General features: G+C 46.5%; 1 protein-coding gene across 6 annotated transcripts in view; it reads left to right on the forward strand.

Moving 5' to 3' along the window:
* Positions 1 to 17,153, forward strand: part of LPP (LIM domain containing preferred translocation partner in lipoma) — a 937,968-nt gene that overhangs the window by 76,912 nt on the left and 843,903 nt on the right. The window contains exon 1 of one of the 6 annotated variants that reach the window (XM_029617263.1): positions 919 to 1,059. The exons of the other annotated variants lie outside the window; for them this stretch is intronic. The gene's annotated coding sequence lies outside the window, so the exon portion shown is untranslated. Of the gene's footprint in view, positions 1 to 918; positions 1,060 to 17,153 lie in introns of those variants that run through there. 6 annotated transcript variants of the gene reach the window in all.

Genomic DNA, 17,153 nt, shown 5'->3' on the forward strand with positions numbered 1-17,153 from the left:
ATGCATTAAACATCTGTCTATAGGATTTTAGACCATTATATACAGAATGAAATGCCTGCTCAACATTGAGCAGCTGAAATTGCATTGCTATCTCTTGACCATTACTTGACCTATAAAGAATGCATTTGAAGTCTGTTTAGATCCCGAGAAAAGTTGTCCATGTTAGTAATGGGCACTTAAATTTAACATCTTATCGCAGAGGATCGGGATCGAACGATCATGGTAATCCTGACAAAGGCAGGAGGACTGAGGCACAGACTCGCATTACTACTTCCAGCGTTGTACCTGCTGTCATTCTGTCACCTCCCTAAAGCATAATCTTTGCTGAAATAAAAATAGAAGATATCGGAAAAGCAGTCACAGGATAGGAATGCAAAGAGCTGCTTAGAGTAACATTATAAAAGTGGAAGCAACAGCAAGGGTACAAATACGGAAAAACAAAGTATGGGTACCTGTAGCAATAAACTGTATCTCTGTAGAAAACATTATCCTAAAATTGAATCTCTGCATTTACACTTGGATAACTGCAAAGTGCCATCATAAGGCAGTTGGAGAATTTTGGCAGCCCAGGGGGTTCACGTGGGAGATGCAACCTGTTGTAACCTTTCGTTTCAGTGGTGCAGCATTAGGAGGCAGATGGATGGAATCAGTGTTGATCTTCCTATTAGTAAATTTCAGGTTATGCCAAGAATTTGAAGGTACAGGGCACTGTAGCAAGCAGAGCTCAGCGTTTGCCTCTCTGGGGGTTAATCATTTACACAGGATGGAATTTGTCTCAAGAGGGGCAAGGTTGTTTTTTTTTTTTTTCTTTCTCTGTGATTTTAGCCATCCTTCTTGGTCTTGCTTCCCATATTTGGAAATGTTTACCCATTGCTCTGATCTATTGGGAGGGGAGGGGAGGTGACTCAAGCTTTGCTAGAGGCAGGATAGGAGTTATTTTATTTTTTCTAGAAAGTATATTTTCCCCCCATTTTGTTTGTGGTCTGCTTCAGCTTTAGTCCCCTTTTGCTTCTGGACCTCCCATCAGCTGCAGAAAGAGAGACCCCAGCCTGGAGGAGAGTAAGTACAATGTGTGAGGGCTGTATTAGGATGCATTGCACCGAAGAGGTGTGAGGCATGTTGCATCCTGTGTGCGAGGCTATCGTGGGAGTCGGAAAAGCATTTTCAGAAGCATCCCCCAGCAAATGGTGGTACCAGGGGATACCGGAACAAGGTTTTGCTTTCCTAGGCAACTCATTTGCATGAGAAATAGCTTTGTGTTCATGGCCTAAATGCAGATCACCAGTGAAAAGATAATTAGGTGTGCATTGCTCAGTACCACTGACTTGATGCACTCAGCCGGGATGTGCTGCACTTCGTAAGTACAGTGCACGTTAACTTCTGAACTTGGTGAAAGTTATTGCTAACCCAAGCAGCTGCTGTCTGTGTGTGTGTGTCTCTGACTGTGTCTGTCAGCTTCTTGTTCGTTTTGGCTAAGAACAAATGTAAGGTCTGCACCATGAGCATCCTTACTTTTTGAACTTTTGGGTGAGCTTGGGAACCTGTAGAATAGCCCTCCGATGCCACTAGGGACATGAAACGGTTTGGACCTTGGCAAACCAGGATTACATCATCTGTGTTTTAAAAAAAAAAAAAGTGTATATGTGAGTTTATAAACAGTATCGTTTATGCACATTATTGCAAACATCTTCATTAACAGTTGAGAATTGTGTTGCTATTTCTTTCCATTGTTTAGCTATAAATGCTCTTTTCCCCATAAGCTTCATTTTAAATCTTTGCTTGCAGCTGCCTTATTAATTGTCATTTGAGGATATGGGGGTGTGAGAGACACTTCTGCAGTTCTCAAGCTCAAATGATGTTATGCCTAGAGATGCCAGAATGTAGAATTTTACATAGTTCTCTTGTTCCCTGAACTTTTTCTTGGCATGACCATCATGCTGCCCCTTTCATGGGGAAAGGTTTGTCGGCTGCTGAGTGGTCATGCATTGAACCTGTTTGCATTTGGAGAGACACTGGAAAAGGAGATGGATCCAAGTTACTTATGGTAACTGCATGCTTTGCACTTTAGTTACTGTGGTGGTCATCCTTTTTATTCCTTTCCATTTAAAGTCCAGCTCCCAAGTCCTTCATTTTTTTTTTATTTTATATGTCTGTGCTGGGCTTCTTGTGAGATTTGGTAGATTGACCTTGACCTCCAGATGTGACTGCAGAGAGAAAAGGTAGGTTTGTGAGAAGGAAACGTGGACAATGCCACCTGCATGGAAGGCAGGCAGGACCTTCCTTTGGGCCTGGAGTCGATTTTTTCACCGCAGGGATGTCTGCTGCGGTTTTCCAAAGCTTTCCATGGAATATTTTGTTCATTCTCAAATGTTTGCATGAGCAAAGACCAATAAACATTGACTTTCATTGCACTTTTATTTATGGTTTTTTTTTTTTTTGTGACTTCTGGATTTAATTTGTCAGCCCTCTCAGGAAATATCACATTGGCATTTAAAGGACATGGCCAGGGTTGCCTCATGATTGAGAACTGAAGTGCAGCAGTTAAAGATGTGCAAACTGAAGCAACAGAAACTCGACTAATCCTTACCAGGCATTGGCCCAGTAGCTTGGGCCATTTCTAATGCTTCTGAGAAGAAAATGAATCAAACATTCCAGAAAGGGAATTAAAAGAATAGCAAAGTTGGTGTGTTTGTGCTGAGAGCATGCACAGCTATGACCATAATTTGCAAAGAGATGGTAATTTATAATTCAAGAGACTCGCTGCTATTTGCCTTTTAAATTTCTTGCTCGTCTTCAGTGGAGGAGCAAAAGAATACAAATTGGAGGAGCAGGATTGGTTCATCTTTCTAAGCTCCTCTTTCACTTTTAAACTGTGGAGAAATAAGCAAAACCCTGATCACAGTAGCAACAGCTTAAGTCTTAAAGAGCCATACTCAAGGGTTGTCTTGTCTTTTTCACCATTAGGATTTAGGTATTCCATTTGATCTCTGGTGTAAAAGAGGCTCCCTGAGGAGCTAGGTTGACCATTACTGACATAACCAAATGCCTAAGGCTCTGGAACTGCAGCTGTTTTTCTGTTTCTTTTACCTGATACTTCGTGCATATCCAGCATAGCCCCCTGCTTCAATGGCAGGGGAGAAAGTCTGATACTTTGTGCATATCCAGCATAGCTCTCTGCTTCAACGGCAGGGGTGAAAGTCTGATGCTTCGTGCATATCCAGCATAGCTCTCTGCTTCAACGGCAGGGGGAATGAAAAAAAAGTGGATCTATATACAGACAACAACCAACAAGGACTGAATCACATAGTCTGGGTAAACAAATAAGCATGGGTGTAGCTTGCTTATTGCGGCGGTTACTACCCCTAACTAATTAAGCTAGATATTTCACTTAGATGCAGCTCCAACACTGCTCTTTGCATTAATGGTGGGGGTGGAAGGGAAATAGAACCAAAGGGTTACTAAGAGCCAAGAGTAACAGATAAGTATGAGAGAAAAAAAAAAAAGTGCGAAGCTTGCTGGGCAGACATGATGGGCCGTTTGGTCGTCTTCTGCCGTCATTTCTGTTTCTATGAGATCAAGTTAGCTTACAATTTCTTTGCTATGGCAGCGAGGGTGGCGGCGGCGGCAGCCATAGGAGCTTGACACATGGCCTGGCTTCGGGCTTCCGACCTCCAGCCAGAAGTGCAAGAGTGTATTGCTAACCTCCCCTATACTGGGGAAAATCTCTTCAGAGACTAGATCAAGGAGGCGGTAGTACAGATTGATTACCATGAAAACTTTTAACATCTGTCTGCCACCTCCTCAGACCCTCAGTCCGCAGACAAAAGGCCATCACGGCAAAGCTCAAGGCACCCCTTCTACTGTCCGAGGAAGTATTATCCTCCAGTTAGTAGGACAAGGCCTCAATATGTGCCAGCTAGACCATGAATGAGGCAGCCATGCACCCCTCAGCCGCCATCAGCCCCGCAGCAGAACCCTGCTGTGGGGTTTTGTCTGGCTGTGAGGGAGCTTGAGTCAGCAGTCTGTACCTGTGAGGAATAACCCCCCTCCCCCTTGGAAGGCAGTCTGCAAAACCAGACTGCCTTCCAAGGGGGTCCTATCCATTGTTCCTTAGGGGTACAGATTAAACTTCCAACGCACCCCCCTGGAATCCCCTCCGTACCCCTCTTGGAGATTTTTGACGAACCAGCAGGTACTTCGAGTAGAGCTCTCCACCCTCTTAATGGCCCGAGCAGTCGAGCCTGTCACGCCAGATCAGCAAAACAGTGGATTTTACTCGAGGTATTTCCTGATTCCCAAGAAAACAGGGGGCCTTTGTCCTATCTTGGACCTGAGGGCTTTGAACAGGTTTCTCGTAAGAGGTTCAAAACATTTCGCTGGGCACCCTAATCCCTCTCCTGTATAGCAGGGATTGGCTTTGCTCTCTTGACCTAAAAGACGCCTATGCTCATATTGCGATCTCTCACAATCATTGAAAGTACCTCTGTTTCTTGGTGGGAGAGGAGCACTTTCAATATCAGGTGCTATCTTTTGATCTTGCATCCACACCACGCATCTTCATGAAGTGCCTGGTGGTAGTGGGAGCATATCGCAGGATGTGATGAGTGAAGGTCTTCCCCATCCTGGATGATTGGCTCATCAAGAGCAACAATATCAATTCAGCACAAAAGGAATCGACTTCTACCTCAAAAAACTTTAACCATCCGAAACTTGAATTATCATTTTAAATGATTAATATGAAAAAACGGGATCGCATCAGCAAGCCTTTGACGACGTGCCTGGTGTGACCAAGCCGTCCGGTCTTATCTATCATTTGCGACCCGTTTGATGGAAACTGTTTTTGAAATGTTCATGCTTAGAGTCTCTCGAAACTGTTAAAGTGCTCAAAAAAGCCCTGAATAGAGTCTTATTGATGTTATATCCGTGACCCGTTATATCCGTGACCCGACAGCGGCCGTGTTTCGCAGCGTAGCTGCTTCCTCAGGAGTCATATATCTCTCAGAAGTTGTAATATCACAGAAATTGTACGGGAACCAAGTCTCCTTCAATCCTTTCTATTTCCAAACGCCGGGCTAGAGGGCGTTTGGAAATAGAAAGGATTGAAGGAGACTTGGTTCCCGTACAATTTCTGTGATATTACAACTTCTGAGAGATATATGACTCCTGAGGAAGCAGCTACGCTGCGAAACACGGCCGCTGTCGGGTCACGGATATAACGGGTCACGGATATAACATCAATAAGACTCTATTCAGGGCTTTTTTGAGCACTTTAACAGTTTCGAGAGACTCTAAGCATGAACATTTCAAAAACAGTTTCCATCAAACGGGTCGCAAATGATAGATAAGACCGGACGGCTTGGTCACACCAGGCACGTCGTCAAAGGCTTGCTGATGCGATCCCGTTTTTTCATATTAATCATTTAAAATGATAATTCAAGTTTCGGATGGTTAAAGTTTTTTGAGGTAGAAGTCGATTCCTTTTGTGCTGAATTGATAGGTTCAAGATTAGGATCGCTGTTTGCTCCTTGTGAGTTTGGTCATCAAGAGCAACACCAGGCAGGGGGTGTTTCGGTCTCTCCAATCTACCATCTGGATCCTGGAAACCTTGGAGTTTCTTATCAACTACCCAAAGTCCCAGCTGGTTCCATCCTGTTGCCTGGACTTCATTGGGGCCAGGTTTGACACAGCCCAGGGCAAGGCTTTTTTTTGCCCCAGGACCAAGCACTGGCCCTGGTGTCCCTGGCCCAGGCAATCTCTCAGAGCCACCAAGCTTCTGCACAGAAGTTCCTGTGTCTCTTGGGTCACATGGTGGCGATGGGTTCATGTTACGCCATTTGCTCGGCTCCACATGCACAGAACACAGTGGACTTTGTGCTCCCAGTGACGTCAAGCCACCCAGGACCTTCAGGCATGCATCCTAGTTATCGCACCACTTCGAGAATCCTTATCATGGTGGAAGACACTGTCCAATCTAGAGGTGGATATTCCTCTCCACATTTCTCCCCCTCAGGTTACTGTCACTATGGATGTTTCCCACCTGGGTTGGGGAGCCCATGTCAGAGCCGCACCCTGGGTCGATGGTCCAAGCTGGAGCAGTGTTTCCAGACCAATTTCCTGGAGCTCCGGGCGATTCGGTATGCTCTAGGGGTGTTCCGGGAGCACCTGGTCAACAAAGTAGTCCCAGTTCAGACAGACAACAGAGTGGTGATGAGGTATCTGAACAAACAGGGAGGCACACGCTTGTTTCTCCTCTGCCAGGAGGCCATGCAGATCTGGTCCTGGGTGTTCTTGCAGGGCATACTCCTTCGAGCCGTATACCTACCAGGGACCAAGAATATGACAGCGGATTCTCTGAGCCTTTTGTTCTGCTCTCACGAATGGTCTCTAAAACAGGAGGTTGCGGATTGGATCTTCTGCCTCTGGGGAACCTTGGACATAGACCTGTTCACTTCCCTGTGCAAAAAGAAAGTGCACCAGTTCTGCTCCCTGTTTAGGAGGGATGGCAGGCCGGCCTCGGATACCTTTGCTCTCCATTGGGGCACTAGCCTTCTTTATGCATACCCACCGCTTTTGCTGGTATCGAAGACCCTTCTGAAGCTCCAGCAGGACCAAGGGACCATGATCCTGTTTGCACCGTATTGGCCACGGCAGATCTGGTTCCTACTTCTACAGGATCTGTCCTCCCGGTCCCTGATATCTCTGGGGACACCTCTGGACCTGATCACGCAGGATCAAGGCAGGTTGCGCCATCCCAACCTCCGGTCTTTGGCTCTCATGGCTTGGATGTTGACCGGATGACCCTGCAGAACCTGGACCTCTCAGAAAAAGGTGTCTCAGGTTCTGATAGAATCCAGAAAGCCTTCCACTAGGAAATCTTGCAATCTTAAATGGAAGAGGTTCTTGGACTGGTGCGAGGGACACAGTTTGGATCCATTTTCTTGCTCCAACTCGAAACTTCTGGACTACCTGGTACACCTCTCCAAGGCTGGCTTGAAGACCACCTCAGTGTTATTTTTTTATACCGATATACGTGACAACATCATATCGGTTCACAACATGTTAACACAAAATTATTTAGAATACATCAATAGTAATATAATATACATTAGAAACATAAAAGAAAACCATACAACAAATCATCAATAAAAATAATAAAAGCATTAATTTAAAACTATTACATCGTCGTATATATATATGACCATAGGTATGATCGAGGTATCAGAATTGCTCACATAAATGCTTGTTGAAATAGCCAAGTTTTCAAGTTCTTCTTAAATGTCCGTAAAGTACCCTCAAGCCTTAATTCAGATGATAATGAATTCCATAATTTGGGACCTGCAAGAGACAAAGCTCTCAATGTGCTAGTCTGGGAGATGGTATTGTAAATAGATCTGTGTTTGCGGATTGCAAATTCCTCTGAGGTGTATTTTCCACATTTCCTCTTGTTGAAGCTTAGAGCGATGTTGGAGTCACAGTAAGCATGTGTATGTTTATTTAATAAGGGTATTGACTCCAGGCAGTAGCCATCATTCTGGCGAGTCACCCACTCTTCAAAGTCAAGATGCTGCCAATGAAGAGTGGGTGACTCGCCAGAATGATGGCTACTGCCTGGAGTCAATACCCTTATTAAATAAACATACACATGCTTACTGTGACTCCAACATCGCTCTAAGCTTCAACAACAAGAGGAAATGTGGGAAAAAAGGATTTGCACTCACAAAGAGGGGAGTAGCTGGCTTGTTACGGCGGTTACTACCCCAAATCAAAAAAGCCTGATACTTCACTTTCAATGCATATACAGCATAGTTCTCTGATTCAACGGCAGGGGAGAAGAAAAACTGATACTTCACACATCCAGCAGAGCTCTCTGCTTCAACGGCAGGGGAGAAGAAAAGAGGGTTCGCACTCACAAAGCGGGGAGTAGCTGGCTTGTTACGGCGGTTACTACCCCAAACCAAATGTGCCTGATACTTCACTTTCGATGCACATCCAGCATGGCTCTCTGCTTCAACAGCATGGGAGAAGACTGATACTTCACGCATATCCAGCATAGCTCCCTGCTTCAAGGCAGGGGAGAAGAAAAACAACCAATAAGGGCTGTATAACATAGTCTGGGTAAAACAAATAAGCATGGGTGTAGCTTGCTTATTGCGGCGGCTACTACCCTTAACGAATCAAGCTAGATATTTCACTTGGATGCAGCTCCATCACTGCTCTCTACATTAAAGGTGGGGGTGGAAGGGAAATAGAACCAAGAGCTAAGAGAAACAGATAAGTATGAGAGAAAAAATGTGTGAAGCTTGCTGGGCAGACTGGATGGGCCATTTGGTCGTCTTCTGCTGTCATTTCTATGTTTCTATGAAGTGGATGGCTTGCCCATCTCCATGCTGCTTCCCATGGGCCACTTCATGCGGGGACTGCTCCAGCTCAAGCTGCCGATCCATCCTCTGGCAGTCTCCTGGGACCTCGATGTGATTTTTAGCCCATTTTATGAAGGCTCCATTTGAGCCCCTGTGATCTTGTGACCTGGAAGGTCCTTTTTCTGATTGCAGTCACCTCAGCACGCATGGTCAGCGAGCGTCAGGCTTTGGTGTCATACCCGCCTTATGCAAAACTCTTTCATGATAAGGTGGTGCTGCGTACGCATCCTGAATTCCTGCCAAAGGTGGTGACTGAGTTCCACCTCAATCAGTCTATCATCCTGCCCACCTTCTTTCCAAAGCCGCATTCTGACGAGGGTGAGCGGGCCGTGCACATGCTAGAGATTATAAAAGGACCGTACAGCGGCCCACAGGCAGTCTACACAGCTTTTTATCCTTTGAAACAGGTTGGGTGTTGCAGTGTCCAAGCAGACCTTGGCCAGCTGGCTTAACGGAGTGTATATCTTTCTGCTATGAGCAGGCCAGACTGCAGCTTGAGGGTCACATCACAGCTCATTCTGTGCGAGCCCACTTGTGTGTGGTGTCTGTGAATGAGATCTTGCAGGGCTGCGGCTTGGAGTTCCCTCCACACCTTCACCTCTCATTACTGTCTGAGCAGAGATGGCTGACGCGACAGTTTCGGTCAGTTGATCCTCCGTAATGTTTTCCAGTTGTGAAAACCAACTCTTCCCGCCTCTGGCTCTTTATTCGGGTTCAGGCTGTCTCCTTCTGTAGCCGGCTGCACCAGGGTTACTGTGCCCGTTGGCACCTGGTTGGATGCCGGTCGGTCTTGCTGCTTGGAAGCAGCCTGTAGCTATGTATTCACCCATGTGTGAGGGCTACCATCCTGCTTGTCCTAGGAGAAAGCAGAGTTGCTTACCTGTAACAGGTGTTCTCCTAGGGACACCTCACGAAACCCAACCCTCCCTGCGGAGTTGGTTTCTTTTTTTGTTTGTTTTATTTTTCGTGAACTCTATATAAGGCTGAAGAGGAACCTCGCGTGGACATGTGGATAGTGGCATGCTGGACATGCTTAGTATGTCTGTCAGTTTCCCATGCTGGGCTCCATCTGTTGATGTCACCCATGTGTGAGGACGAACATCCTGCTGTCCATGCAGCTCTTTTGGATTACCGCACCCCAGATGCATGACTCTCCACTTCTTGGCATTGAATCCCAGCTGCCAAGTCTTCAACCACCATTCAAGCTTCCTTAAATCACAACTCATTCTCTCTACTCCTTCTGGCATGTCCACTCTGTTGCAGATCTTAGTATCATCCTCAAATAGACAAACTTTACCTTCTATCCCTTCCACAATGTCGCTCACAAAGATATTGGGACAGAACCGGTTCCAACACTGATCCCTATAGCACTCCGCTTAACACCATTCCTCGAGATTGTATTTGGATCAGGGAAGGGAAGCTGTATCTGAATCTTTGATACCCAGCGATTGGCTGACCACAAAGCTGTCTGACATGCATGCATTGTGCTCTCTGATTTTCAAAGCCACACTACCTAGACGGTTTCTCTGAAAATCAGTTGCAGGTTGCGTACATAAAAATGTGCATACATATCTCGCAATGAGGTTCACTATTCAGAACAACGACTCCAGGTTCCTCCGACACCGGTACCGATTGTGGAACTGCCCAGCGACCCGATTCTGGCAGCATTGGCACCACTGCTCTCCAGGATGGAAGCACTCATTGCCGCTTTTCCACCGATGGACCCCGGGTCACCGATGGCTCCGGTGCCTTCCCTGCTTACTCTGTCATCGGGAGGAGAAACACCATTCCGCATCCCTCCATTGGGAGTTATGCCTCAGCTATCGGTGCCGATATGCCTGTCGGCGCCACCGAGCCATCCATCGATGCCTTCGATGCCTTAATCGGTGCCTCCAATTATTCTTTCGATTACTTTGGAGCCTAGACTAGGACCCTCTGGTATCCCACCACCCCGTTCCCCTCTAGTTCCTAGAGGGGCAGGTGCTGATCCCTATGATACCTGGACTGATGGTTCCTCCCCAGACACCGATGATTTGCCTTCACCTTCACCCACTGAAAGTAGAAAGCGTTCTCCTCCAGAGGACCTTTCCTTTATAAATTTTGTGAAGGAAATGTCTGAATTGGTTCCCTTCCAATTACAGACTGAACAGGATGATAGACATCAGATGATGGAGTTGCTCCAATTCCTGGATGCTCCCAAGGAAATAACCTCCATCCCTATCCACCAGGTTCTTCTGGATCTCCTCAAGAAGAACTGGGAACATCCTGGCTCCATTGCTCCAGTCCACAGAAAAGCTGATACTACCTATTTGGTGCAGACAGCTCCGGGTTTTCAGAAACCTCAATTGGATCACCAATCTGTAGTGGTAGAATCTGCACAGAAAAGAGCAAAGAGATCAAAGCCTCACACTTCTTTTCCCCCTGGCAAGGAGCAGAAGTTTCTAGATGCCATTGGTCGCCGAGTCTTCCAAGAATCAATGCTCATCTCCCGAATTGCCAGTTAAAAGCTCTATATGACCCAATATAATAGGGTCATTTTTAAGCAGATACAAGATTTCGCAGACTTCCTGCCTCAGCAATTTCAAGATCAGCTCCAAACCCTAGTAAACAAGGGTTTTGAGGCAGGCAAGCATAAGATCAGATCATCTTTCAATACCCTAGTAGCAGTGTCAAAGATATCTGCAGCCGCTATTTCGGCAAGGAGATGGGCCTGACTCAAGACTTCCGATCTTCGCCCTGACGTACAAGATAGGTTATCCGACCTACCCTGTGTAGGAGATAATCTGTTTGGCGAACAGATTCAACGGACGGTGGCGGAACTCAAGGACCATCATGAGACCCTAAGACAGCTCTCTCTGATGCCTTCTGACTACTCTTCAAAACAGCCCTTCCGAAAGGACTCTGGGCGGAAGAATGACTTCTTAAAGAAGTCCTACCCGCCACCAACCAGATCCCGTGCCACGAGACCTTTTCAAAAAGCCCAGTCTTGTCAGACACAGAAACAAAAACTGCAAGCAGCTCCTCAACCAGGTCCTGCTTCAGGTTTTTGACATCTACCTAGAGAGCAGCAGCCAGCTTCCATTGCCCCACATACCAGTGGGAGGTCGGTTGTGCCATTTCAACAACAGGTGGCACTCAATCACCTCAGACCAGTGGGTACTGGCGATAATTGCTCAGGGTTACCATCTGAACTTTCTCTCCATGCCACCGGACTCCCCACCTCTATCGAAGTGGAGAACATCCGATCATTCCATCCTTCTGGATCAGGCGGTCTCCCTCCTTCTTCAGTCCAAGGCAATAGAACCTGTACCCTACTCTCAGCACGGCCTAGGATTCTATTCCCAGTACTTTCTAATCCCCCAAAAATCGGGAAGCATTCGTCCTATTCTGGACCTATGGGCCCTCAACAAGTACCTCCAGCAGGAGCTCGCTTCTTCCTCTTCTACAAAGAGGAGATTGGCTCTGCTGTCTGGACCTCCAGGACGCATACACTCATATTGCAATAACTCCATCTCATCGCAAATACCTGAGGTTTCTAGTAGGCCCCAAGCACTATCTGTACCAAGTGCTTCCATTTGGCCTAGTGTCTGCACCACAAGTCTTCACAAAATGCCTCGTAGTAGTTGTCGCCTTCCTCAGGACTCAAGGTGTTCAAGTCTACCCCTATCTAGACAATTGGTTAATCAAAGCTCCCACTCAGCAAGCTGCTCTGTCATCCCTCAATCTAACCTTACACACTCTAATTTCATTAAGATTTCTCGTAAACTATGACAAATCCTACTTAGTCCCTTCTCAAACCTTGTCGTTCATTGGGGCAGACTTGGACACCTTGCAGGCAAAGGCTTTTCTGCCTCGTCAACGAGCTCTCACTCTCGTGTCTCTTGCATACCAGCTGCAGTCTCAGCACTCCACGACTGCACACCACTTTCTCATCCTTCTGGGACACATGGCGTCCTCAGTTCAGGTCACACCAGTGGCCCATTTGGCCATGCGAGTCATGCAGTGGACTCTACGGTCACAATGGACTCAAAGCATTCAGCCCCTGTCGACCATTGTCCATGTAACCGACTCACTCCGTCAGTCTCTTGCCTGGTGGAAAAATCAGATCAATCTCCTCCAAGGCTTGCCCTTTCAGGTTCCAGACCCTCAATTAACTTTTACAGATGCTTCCAACTTCGGCTGGGGAGCCCATGTGGCCAATCTGCAGACACAAGGATCTTGGTCTCCAGAGGAAGCCAAACACCAAATACATTTCCTGGAGCTTTGAGCAATCAGATGTGCTCTCAGGGCATTTCAGGATCGCCTCTCAATTCAAGTTATCCTGATCCAGACGGGCAACCAGGTGGCCATGTGGTACATCAACAAACAGGGAGGCACAGGCTCCTTCCTTCTGCGTCAGGAAGCTGCACAGATATGGGCGGAAGCTCTCTCCCATTCGATGTACCTCAGGGCCACCTACTTGCCGGGAGTGGACAATGTGTTGGCAGACAAGCTGAGTCGCATCTTTCAATCGCACGAGTGGTCTCTCAACCCCTCAGTCACGAATTCCATCTTCCAACAATGGGGATATCCTCAGATAGACCTCTTTGCGTCTCCTCAAAACCGCAAAGTAGAGAACTTTTGCTCTCTCGTTCGCAGCAAACACTCTCAGCCCAGAGATGCATTCTCCCTCTTGTGGGCAACCGGTCTACTCTATGCATTCCCTCCACTTCCTTTTCTCTCGAAGACTCTCGTGAAGTTACGTCAGGACAAGGGACCCATGATCCTGATAGCACCTCACTGGCCACACCAAGTGTGGTTTCCAATACTTCAGGATCTCTCCATTCGCAGGCACATTCCCTTGGGAAAGGACCCGCTTCTGATCACTCAAAACGACGAGTGCCTCAGTCATCCCAACCTTTATACCTTGTCCCTGACGGCATGGATGTTGAAAGGATAATCCTTCAGCCACTTAACCTTTCTGAACCAGTTTTCCGTGTCTTGATTGCTTCACGGAAGCCTGCCACGAGAAAATCTTACTCTTACAAATGGAGCAGGTTTACGTCATGGTGCTCTTCTCAGTCCCTTGACCCCTTTACTTGTCCAATCACAAAGTTTTTGGATTATCTCTGGCATTTATTAGTCAGGTCTAAAATCTTCTTCCATCAGAATGCATGTCACTGCGGTAGCCGCCTTCCATAAAGGTGTCGGGGGTGTTCCCATATCAGTACAACCCCTTGTAACACGTTTTCTGAAGGGCTTGCTTCACCTCAAGCCTCCACTGCGTCCTCCGGCCCCTTCTTGGGACCTCAGTCTGGTTTTGGGTCGGCTCATGAAACCACCATTCGAGCCTCTTCAATCCTGTGATTTTCGCTATCTCACTTGGAAAGCGATTTTCCTTCTGGCAATCACTTCGGCTCACAGAGTAGTGAATTGCAGGCTCCTCCTTACACTAAACTTCTGCAGGACCGGGCAGTACTCCGCACTCACCCTAAATTCTTGCCTAAGGTAGTTTCGGACTTTCATCTCAATCAATCCATTATACTACCTACCTTTTTTCCCAGGCCCCATTCCAAATCCAGGAGAACAGGCTCTGCATACCCTTGACTGTAAACAGGCTCTAGCATTCTACCTAGACCATACAGCTGCCCACAGGGAAAGCACTCAATTGTTTGTCTCTTTCCATCCTAACAAGTTAGGGAAGCCTGTGGGTAAGCAGACTCTCACCTCCTGGTTGGCGGACTGCATATCTTTTTGCTATCAGCAAGCGGGCATTCCATTTCAAGACCGTGTTAAAGCACACTCTGTGAGGGCCATGGCGACTTCAGTAGCACACCTACGATCAGTACCGCTTCCTGACATTTGCAGGGCTGCCACCTGGAGTTCTCTCCACACCTTTGCAGCCCACTATTGCTTGGACAAGGCCGGAAAACAAGATTCCATCTTCGGCCAGTCTGTCTTTTGTAACCTATTTCCAACGTGATGTACCAACACCCTTCCGCCTGCCCGTTAGGGTTCAGGATGCCCTTGGCCAAATTTTTACCCCAGTCCTAGTGCCTTGCACACCTGGGTACATTTGGTGCATTCTCGGATATCCTCAGCTCTGTACTCATCCATATGTGAGGACTACCATCCTGCTTGTCCTGTGAGAAAGCAAATGTTGCTTACCTATAACAGCTGTTCTCAAAGGATGCAGGATGTTAGTCCTCATGAAACTCACCCGCCGTCCTGCGGTGTTGGGTTCGTAATGGTTTCTTATTTTATTTTTTGGCACTACCTGTAGCTTTTAAACAAGACTGAAGGGGGACCCCTGCTGGCTGCAGGGTTAGTGCCATGCTGGGCATGCCTAGTAGGTGCCAGTCAAAGTTCTGGAAACTTTGACAAAAGTGTTCTGTGATTGGGCTCCATCCTGCGGTCACCCTTATGTGAGGACTAACACCCTGCTGTCCTGTGAGAACACCTGTTACAGGTAAGCAACATTTGCTATTTTCCCATGCATTTGAGCTTTGCTTCTGGTTTATTAACATGTCCTTTCTTTGTGGTTCATTTTGTCAGGGAGATTGCAGTTCCATATTTAAAGTACATGAGAGCTTGTAGTGTGACATTTTGAACTATATTAAATGGAGACTAAGCGGAAAACATGTAGCTGCACTCTAGTCTGCTGAGGTGATTGGGTTCCCCGTTCTTCCACTGGAGTTTATGGCAAGATTCGACTATATGACATTTGGAAGAAAACAGTCAATTACAGAAAAAAATAAATTTCTGGTAATAGTTGTTTATGGAAAGCTATGTTTTCCCTCTGAAAATATATAGCAGTCTATTTTAGCACCATACAACCTAAGAGTGAAGTTCAGCTTAGCTGTATTAGGCAGCTGAGTTGGTGTTCTCCTTTAAGAGAAGTTAATGATTGTAAATGTGCCATAAAAGTTAGAGGGCAAGTTTCTGTTTTGCCGGACCAGTGCTTCTAGGTGGTCGCCTAGAGCGCTAAGATTTTGGGAGCAGCAAAATTCTGCGATTGTGAGGTCCACTGTGGTGCTGTCAGTTACCATCAAAGAAGGGCGCATTGGTCAGGAGGCACTGCTGCCAGTAGGAGGCAGCACTGTGATGGAGCTGCCACCAATGGTTAAGTTGCGGGGGAGTGTGACTCACCAAAGGTTCTCCTACGGGACCAAATATTCTTACACCGTCCCTACTGTTAGGCATATGAAGGGAGTTGGTTTCTTGTTGCGCATGCAACTCTTAAGTTCCCAACAGTGATGAGGGAGAAAATACAAAAACTGTATGCCCATATATTATTCTGTTTCCCATTGCATTTGAATATGGATGGTGATTAGATATTTTTATCATTTCAGGATATCGTAAATTGTGCCCTTTTTAAGATTTAGCAGAATGTGAGAGAAGAGGTCTTGCAGTGTTTTTCCTCCATTGATTGTATAGTCAACAAGTGTCCCAAAGGAATGGTTTTTGGCATACAACCTTTTTGTGAGCGACATTGTGGAAGGGGATAGATGGTAAAATTTGTCTATTTGTGGATGATATTAAGATCTGCAACAGAGTGAACATGCCCGAAGGAGTAGAGAGAATGAAAAGGGATTTAAGAAGGATTGAAGAGTGGTCGAAGAGTTGGCAGTGGATTCAGTGCCAAGAAGTTCAGAGTCATGCATCTGGGGTGCGGCAATCCAAAATGGGGTGGGGGGCTGAAAGACTAATGTGCTTGGATCAGGAGAGGGTCTGCTGATCTGAAGGCGGTGAAGCAGTGCAACAAAGCGATAGCTAAAGCCAGAAGAATGCTGGGCTGCACAGAGAGAGGAATAACCCTCTCTCTATGCAGGAAAAAGGAGGTGATGATGATGCCCTTGTGCAGATCCTTGGTGAGGCCTCACCTGGAGAACCGATGTTCAGTTCTGGAGCCCGTATCTCAAAAGGGACAGAGACAGGATGGAGGCGATCCAGAGAATGGTTTGGGGTCTGTATCGGTAGACTTATGAAGAGAGGCTGAAGGATCTGAATATGTGTATCCTGGAGACATGGCTGCTTTAAGCCTCTATGGAGTCCTGGGCCAGTGATGGTGAACTGCAGGCCTCGAGTGCCACAAACATGCCAGGTTTTCAGGATATCCACAATAACTATGCATGAGATAGATTTGCATACAATGGAGGTAGATATCCTGAAAACGTGGATTGTTTGAGGCACCTGTGGACGAGTTCGCCATCACTCCCCTAGACAAATCTCACTAAGATGGGTCCCTCCTCACTCTTTGCCATATAACCATAGACCCAGCTGATCCTTGTTAAGATCTAAAGAAGATATGGCATGTGAGTTAGCTATCTTATTTTATCTTTTCTTCATTACTTTTTTTTACCATTTTATTCTTTCATTTTTTGGGGAGGATCAAGCTGGTCCCTTCTAAGGCTTTTTCCCCTGGCAAGTGCCCCATTTGCCATATGGATAAAACGGCCCTGCCTGGAGGAGAGGAGGTGCAGGGGAAATATGATACAGACTTTCAGATGCCTGAAAGGTTTTAACAATGCACAAACTTTGAACCTTTTCTGTTGGAAAGCAAACAGTAGACCTAGGGTTCATAAAATGAAACACCAGGGGGGACAACTCAGAACCAATATCAGGAAATATTTCTTCATAGAGAGGGTAATGAATGCCTGGAATGCCCTTCCAGAAGAGGTGGTGAGGATGAAAACAGTGAAAGAATTCAAAGGGGCATGGGATAAACACTGTGGATTCCTAAAGGCTAGAGGA

This window comes from Rhinatrema bivittatum, chromosome 9, assembly GCF_901001135.1.
Source record: "Rhinatrema bivittatum chromosome 9, aRhiBiv1.1, whole genome shotgun sequence".
Classification (NCBI taxonomy): domain Eukaryota; kingdom Metazoa; phylum Chordata; class Amphibia; order Gymnophiona; family Rhinatrematidae; genus Rhinatrema; species Rhinatrema bivittatum.